An 8,370-nucleotide genomic window follows, 5' to 3' on the forward strand; every position below is an offset into this window, starting at 1 on the left:
AAACAGTGGGGACAGGAAGCAGGCTAGGGCTGGGCTAGAACAAATGACCTCATGAAGGATTAATTGTGTAGGGGATAGTCAGCCACTCAAATTACATTGCTTGGGAGAGGTGTGGAGAACTGAGATTTGATCCTACCAATGATGACAGACAAGGAGAATGTATTTGTCAAGTGGAACCGGGCAGTACAAGTCCCAGGCAGAAATGATGCACTGTCAGGAGGGGAGCTGTGCCTCAGGTCCAAGGGTTTGTCCACACTGAGTTTGAATCAGAGACAGACTAGAAAGAAAGAGATCTTCTCCTGGAGAGAAGTTCCTAGCAAGGGCGAGGCTGACTGCCAAGGTCACAGCTAAAATTTTCCCAGGCCAGACATTAAATTCAGTATTGAAAAGGCAAATTGAAAACTCAATCAAAACCTCATCCTATGAAATGGTAAATATGACAGGAGTTAGAGAAACTGAGGTGAGGGAGGCATGGGACTTGCTAGAGCTCACTGAGGTTGGGACAGACTCCCTTCTTCTGTGGGCTGTGGTTGCAGAGTCAGAGGGCCAGGCTCCGGAGTCCCGTGCAGAGCAGGGCTGGGAATGCAAGGCCTCCAAGCCCAGGATGCATCTGCCAGCTACTGTTTGTCAAATTGGTTTTTGTTTTTTGTTTCTAGTTTTTGGCCACCATTGTTTTTCTCAAAGTGTTCATATTCCAGTTGGCTTCAGGATGAACTGGCACAATTGGTGAGAAGCTGGCAGGGACTCAGAATATTCCTTCTGTTGACTTCCTGTCATCACTACTGGACCCTGTGCTGTGTCAACGTGGCAAGCTGCAGCTGCAGCCCCAGCAGAGGAAGCTAAGAAGGTACAGTCAGCCAGTGTCCTTGGCCCTCAGGAGGGGATGAGTGGGAAATTCTGACAGGTGGGAGAAGGCAGATCACCAGCCTAAAGAAGAGGTCCTTCCAGAGGCTGGGGAATCTGCAAGCTGCCAAAACTTCTGAATAGAAAACAACACAGAGGCCAAAAACTGAGCCAGAGGGCCTATGCACTGGCCCTCAGTGCTTCCCATCATGGGGCACTGAGGCGGCTCTGGGTTCCAGTCGACCACAGCATTTCATAGTGCCTTAGAGTTTGTTCAAAAAGCACATCCACATGCATTGGATCCTCAAAGCCAACCCACAGTGTGGACCAGGCAACTACTATGGTCTCTGAGTGTACAATGGGGAATGAAATGCTTGAGGAGGTCACATTGTTTTCACATAAGCCACATTATGGTTTAACATTTTCAATTGCTTCAGCAAACCAAAATTATAACGATGATGATGAGGGTGGTGATTTACAGACAGAGTCTCAGTCCATCTCACAGACTGGAGAGCAGAGGCATGATTATAACTCACTGCAGCCCCGAACTCCTGGGTTCAAACTATTTTCCCACTGCATCCTCCTTAGTGGCTAGGAACACAGGTGCATGCCACCATGCCTGGCTGAGTTTTTACATTTTTTGTAGAGAATGTAATCTCTACAGAAAAATCTGGCAGCTATGCTGCCTAGGCTGATCTTGAATTCCTTGCCTTATGTAATCCTCCTGCCTTGGCCTCCCGAAGTACTGCCACTAATGGCATGAGCCACTGTGCTCAGCCCAGAATTATTTTTATTTCTTGCTTTGAAGACAATACAAATGCAGAGCTACACTGCCCGGGATATGAAACTGTTAGGGAAGGTAGCAGGTGAACAGAGCCCTCCAGGCGCTGGGAACTTTACAGATGAAAAGTCTTATGGAGCCCTTCACTGATATTGCATCTAGGAAAACACTATATTCAATGATTAAGCATAAAGGCACATTTTATTATGCTGATTAACTTTTAAAAGTAAACATGGTAGAGGGATTTGATTAAAATTTTATCAGGTTCATAGATACCTTTGAAAATATTCTTATGTAAGGAGAACACATTTTAAATTCACAAACATATTGTATAAAAGGCAACATTTCTAGTTACTGATCCTTCAAAATCACAGGGTGAGAATAATGTTATTAGTCATCTTATGCTATAAAATCAGGTTCCATAAGCGAAGGACAGATATGCTTCTCTGCATACTGATCAGAGCCTCCATCTTTATGTGACTCACAGTTCATTCATCTCCTATCTGAAGTGCCACTACACCACAGCTGTTCCCAATATAAACTTCCCGGCACTGCAAACAAGACCCAATTTCTTAATAGTCACCCTGGAAATGTCCAGGCCATTTGGCAGTAAGCAACTGAGTCTGCCAATGTTAACAAAGTTGTTAGGCAAGAACAATATGTTGGCTGGGAAAATGACAGAGATTTTAGCTAAAAATCTGAAAAAATATCTTACTTTATAATTTACAAATACATAAGGTCACTTTGCTTTCAACCATATCAATTAACTTTCTGTCTATTCAATTTACAAGTGTGAATCTAAGAAATTCTATTTCTGCCAATTTCATATTTTTTTCCACGCTCACTTTCAACAGGTTGCCTACAATTAAAGGCTAAAACATCATTAAAAGAACTTCACATTTTTACATACTCTAACTTAAAATACAAATTTTCTTTGTTAAGAAAATAAATCATTTGTCTTTATAAAAAAAATGAGAAGGTACACACTAAAGAACTTTTACACATGCTTAAATAATCTTCAGAAGTAAATAATACTTTCGAAGTGACATTTTACTTCCCCCTACCCCAGAATAAAAAGAGGGTAATGAATATTCATCATAGATTTCTCTATATTTTAAAGGAAAGTTTCCTAAATAAGCCTAAATGTAGGTTTAATACGGAACTATTCATTATAACACTTGTTCTTTCTTTAAAACTTGACCAATTCCACACTTGCTCCTTTTCCCAAAATACACTTTTCCCTCACAATAATTTTCCACGCAGAAAACTGACAAAGATTTTTCGAAGTCTACTTTTCATCTCAGTTTCTTTTTCAACTCTCGAGTTCATTTGAATAATGACCCAACGTTATTTAAAACACAATATTTTAACACTGCTATTTTCATGCTACGTTCAATCTTCATAATACTCCTCAACCTAGAGAAACAGTCTAAATCAGACCGGCAATGTAATTATTTTAAAATTAGTAATTAAAGCGAACATTATATTTCCATATGGAAACCACTACAAAAATAATGTGCTTTCTAGTCCAACAATAGCTAATTATGTGTTAAGCTAATGAGACAAACTATGTAAACAAAATCTAAAGATAGACTATTCAGCAATAGAAGCTATGATGTAAACCACATTTCCGTGGCATTTCCGTGGCATGTTGGAATGCACACTGAAGCAGGCATGTTCCTTTTACATGTATACTTTGAAATATCAGCTCTTATAACAAGAGGGTGCACCCAGCACCGCATTTATCCCACGATATTTGGAACAAAAATACCTTAGTTTTTTATGATCATGCTACCACTACAATCCTGCCTACATGCAGGTATCTGCTCTAGGTTTAGCTTTCTGCTTCCTCAACTATATGTTCTTATGCATAGTCTCTCTTAAGTAAATACTTGGGCATTGTTTTAAGCACAGGAAATAGTGATTAATGGTTCATGCAATATAATGATCTCACAATATGGAATTATTTGGACTACATAATCACTGCACCCACTTAAAAATTATGTTTCAAATGGCCTACAAGGCCAAAATGGGGGGAGGAGACAGGTTTTCTGTCTTGGAACTCAGAGGGCTGGCGAGAAAGGAAAAGTCTGTGCAAAGCATATTGTAAGATAACGACCGTCCTTAACAACACCTCGCTTTGATAAATACATTTCTGTCTTAAAGAGGACCGTCCTTTCACAGTGCAAACACGGACACGGGCGGGGATGGAGGGGACATATCCTTGCAGCCTTTGGACAGGTTCAAATAACACTTGCAGACAAATGAAGGTTTGTGCATTCTTGAAATCTGTCCATATGGATGCAGTTCCCAACCCCCTGCTGCCTCTACCACTTCCAAATGCGTGCAAGGAGAGTCGCACACACACACCAGTATGCACAACAGGATCACAATTCCAACACGCACACCGCGGAGTAGATAAGTGAATTCTGCTGCTGGAGTCAACTGTCCGCCCGCCCCAGCCGTTTAAAAAACACGCAGAAATTAATCTCTATAACAGCAGGCTATGCTGGGGAAGTGCCCCCAAGAGGAGACCCCGCGCAGTCCAGAAGCCGCTGCTTTGCGAGTGTAGACTGTCTCCGGGTCAGTAAAGATGCGCGCTAGGATAGGTACCTTCGCCCAAGTGTTACTAGAAGTGCCACATTTGCTTTTTTGCCCCGTGAAATGCAATCCGAACTTGCGGCCCCGCGGCGAGGTTGGCGGGCGCCGGCTCTAGCCTCCTTAGAATTAACAGGAAAGCAAATGCGGAGACGCGAGACACACGCTCGGCACACGAGCGCGCTCACATACACACCCCGAGCCGGGTGGCTCCTCGTGCTCCGGCACTTTGGTGCTTCAGATCCGGCGCCGGGGAAGAGAGAATGGAAGCGAGGGAGAGCCGGGTGGGGCGTCCCCGGCTCTCTCCGGGGCACCGCTCGCAGGATTCCCGTCCCTTTCGGGGCACTTGGGTGCCACCGGGCGTTCCCCACCCTCAGTCAGTCCCGAACGCCAACTCCGCCCCAGATCGCGCTGTCGGAATTCAAGTCCCCACCATTCCCCAAATCGACCCACAGCCTCTCTCTTCTCTCCCCCGTCCCTTTCTTCGAACTCCAAAAACGAGACCTTTCCTACCCGCCCTGAAAACTTTTTCCTCCTTTCGCAACGAGATACGCTGGAAAGCAGGTCGGCCGCTGCCGCCGCCCGCTCTGCCCTGCGCCTGGGTGGCGGACTCCGTCCCTACCTGGCAGCTGCGCTCCAGGTGTCTGTCCCACGCGGGTATCCGCGCCTGCCCGGTGCGCGGATGGGGCCGGGACCACCGTCCCTTCGTCCCCTCCCGCTCAGCGTTCAGAAGGCGACTGTCGTTAAGATCGCGCGCCCCTGCCCGGAGCCGCCCTTAGGTTCATCGCCGGTCTTCCCACAAGCGCCGCTGCCGCCCCGCGGACTGACGAGGAGCCTGGGGATCCGCGCTGGCACCGAGGGCCGGGCGGTGTGCGCTCCGCTGTCTGAGAGCGCTCCGCCCGTGGGCAGCTGAGGCCGCGCGTCACATGCCGCCTCCGGGCAGCGGCCGCGGCACCTGCCCTAGCGCCAGTGCTCCAGGCTCGTCAGTGCCACCCCCGCGCCCCGGGCTCCTCTGAACGCTCGGGCCCTTTCTGTTCACGCCCTTTTCCTCTGTCTCCCCCCTCACTTTTTCTCTTCTTTCCGTCTCCTTCTTTATCCTGTATTCCCTTTCTCCTAAAGCAGAAGCTTTTGGAGAAGGCGCTCCAAGGCGGGAGGAGGGCCTTTCCCTCCCCACGAACTCTTCCTCTGCCTGGTGGTGGCGGTCGTGGCTACTGCTGGCCGCTCCTCCTCTCCTTCCTCCTCGCGTTCCTCCTCCTCCTCCTCCTCCCTCTCCTCCTCCTCCTCCTCCTCCCGGGGCTGCGAGAGCTGGTGTAATGCTCAGGCTGCCTGCTGGAGACCCAAACCTGCCCGGCTTCTGAGCATGCCCAGTTGCCCTGCTGGCGCCTAGCTCCACTCCCGCGTGCCCTCCGGGCTCCGCGTTCTCCTCTTGGCAGGGGGCGAGGAGATCCCAGGGTGCTTCTGGGGTGGGTTGGCTGAAAGCTGAACGACGAGCCGGAGAGAGGGGGCCCTCAACCGCCCAGCACGGCCTCACCTGCTCCCAAACTGTGCCCCCCGCGGCGCTTCAAGGGTAGATTTTGCCCGTCTGTTAGTTTTGTTGTGTTCGCTTTTAAATCGGTTTTCCTGGATTGCTTAGAAGGACTGGAAGGAAGTCGATTGCTTGGGCACAACTTATCGATGAATGAACTTCAGTTCAGTTACAATATACGACTCGGTGGAGAACCCTTCTCTAGGGAACAGGCTGATGCAGCCACTTTTTCACATTCAGTGAGTCTCTCTCTGCAGAGCAGTGTAGTAGAGGACGACGTGACTTTTCCTTCCCTGGACATTTACACCTTGGGAGAAAATGAGACAAGCATCCATGAGGAAGACACTGAAGTGCATGCGCGCGCGCGCGCGCGCACACACACACACACGCACACACACACATTTTTAAAATCAGAAAATGAAAGGTATAATCTTGCTAGCGAAGCTTTTAAAGCTCAAGAGGAATGAAAAATCTAAGAGAGAGAGAGAGAGCACGCACACACACACACACAGAGAGAGAGAGAGGGAGAGAGAGAGAAAGAGATTTTTTAAATCAGAAAATAAAATGAATGGTATAATCTTGCTAGCCAGGCTTTTAAAATTCAAGAGGAATGAAAATTTAAGGAAAGAGAGAGAGGATAGGTTATTATGTACCACTGTCACCTAACTAAATAAGGAAAACGTAGAGAGATACCAAAGTTGTAAAGATAGGGATGAGGCCTTCCCACTGCACTCTAGAGATTTTCTTTAAAAAGCATGTAAGGAAAGATGACAGGGGAATCTCACAAGAAAGGACGAGCAGAACAATGATAACCGAAAAGAAAGAAAGAAAAGGGAAGGGAGGAGAACGATAAAAAAGAAGTTATTTAACAAAATTAAAGGTAGCAAATGATTTTAATTCCATTTGGAACAAGAAGGTAAATAGGAAAAGATAGAGCTTTTTTAAACATTAAGTAATGTTAAGAGATTAGAGAAACGCAAGTATACGATTTCCTTTCTGAATCTATATTCTCCCCTAGGTAGAACAATCTTTAGGGGAAAAGAGACTAAACATAGCTTAGAAAGGACTGAGATCGTGATGGGAAAATAGCTCGTCTGAAAGCATGTAGCTACTTAAGTTAATGAAACTCTCCAGGCTTAGGTGAATTGCATCCAAGATACTAGAATATTCATAACAATATCAATAGTGAAGGCATTTTGTTGGGATACCTATCAGAAGAAAATATAACAGTTGCCTTCAGATCTTTATGTACTCTTTAAAACAAACAATCAAACAAGTATTTTATCCCTGTTTACTAAAGGAGAAAGGAATTTAAAGGAGTGATTTAATCGCCCATTATATAGCTAGTAAGAGGAGCATGAATTCAGATTTAGTATCTTTTCCCTTACATAGAATTGTTATTTGCTCGTGGGAACAGGAATAGCTAATACTGATCCATAAAGAACGGACAAGGGACAAAAGAACAGACAAGTAGAGATTATGTAGTTTTTAGAAAAACACAAATTTGTTAATTTTTAATAAAAATATTCTGGTATGTATACAATGGTTAAGTTTGAGACTGGCCTCTGGCAATATTCTGGAGAAGATCCTGAAATAAATGATTTGTGACTAGTCAGAAAAGAAAAGGAAACAACTACAATTTAGTAAAATAAATCACACCAGATTTTTACTTGTAAATAGTCACTAAACTCATAATACAGTATTTCCTGAGTCCAGCCAACCTTCCCAGTATCGTTATGGACAAGGTAAATGCAGATTGCATGCTTGCATCGAAGAAATTACAAACAGTTTAGACAGAGTTCTCTCCAGTTTCTTGGTAAGTGGATTCATGCTGGGCTGGAATAAGATATTGGTTTTAACCTTGGTGCCCGATCATGCAGCAGATTTATGAAATGATATTTCAGAGGAATATATAAAAGGGGTACTTACTACACTTGAGACTGAACCAAACTGGAGGCAATGCTTATTTATAAGATTCCAAAAATCAGAAACCAGAGTATTTACCTTCGGATATTGGTCTAAAACAAAAGAAATCAGCTAGAGCTGGAAAATGCTTAGAAATACTGCATTTTAGGTTTGTTTAAAAAATACACAAGACATGGGGCCTGTTATGGGGTGGGGAGCTAGGGGAGGGATAGCATTAGGAGAAATATCTAATGTAGCTGATGGGTTGATAGATGCAGCAAACCACCATGGCACGTGTATACCTATGTAACAAACCTGCATGTTCTGCACGTGTATCCCAAAACTTAAAGTGTAATAATAACAAATAAATAAATAAATAAAACACAAGATAGGCAAAGGACTTATTCAATTATGAAATGAGACTCTGGTTGTGGACAAAACAATTAGCTAATAGCACTCACTTGCCTTTCTACCATAAAATAGCGATAAAACCTGAAAAAACTTGATAAAACAACATTTTTTACTTCTGAACCACAACCAACATAGCGCTGCAATTCGGGGTAATTGGAGGCACATGGAGTGAGCACATTCCCGTGGATTATTTTCCCTCAGGGGAAATTTTTTTTTAATAGAAGTTTTGGGAAGTTGAGAATAAGCAGAGAGCTACAGTTTCACTGAGCAGAGGACAGTGAAAGAGCTTCAAGCTATATAAAATAAC

The 8,370-nt window shown here is 44.7% G+C and overlaps 1 protein-coding gene across 6 annotated transcripts in view; it reads right to left on the reverse strand.

Annotated features, from left to right (window-relative positions):
• CHRM3 (cholinergic receptor muscarinic 3) overlaps window positions 1-5,108 on the reverse strand; it is a 507,768-nt gene extending 502,660 nt beyond the window's left edge. For all 6 annotated transcript variants that reach the window (XM_035280815.3, XM_054248167.2, XM_054248168.2 and 3 more), the window contains exon 1: window positions 4,845-5,108. The gene's annotated coding sequence lies outside the window, so the exon portion shown is untranslated. The remainder of the gene's footprint in view (window positions 1-4,844) is intronic.
• Between the last annotated feature and the right edge of the window lie 3,262 nt (window positions 5,109-8,370).

The sequence above is a fragment of the Callithrix jacchus genome, chromosome 19 (genome assembly GCF_049354715.1).
Source record: "Callithrix jacchus isolate 240 chromosome 19, calJac240_pri, whole genome shotgun sequence".
NCBI lineage: Eukaryota > Metazoa > Chordata > Mammalia > Primates > Cebidae > Callithrix > Callithrix jacchus.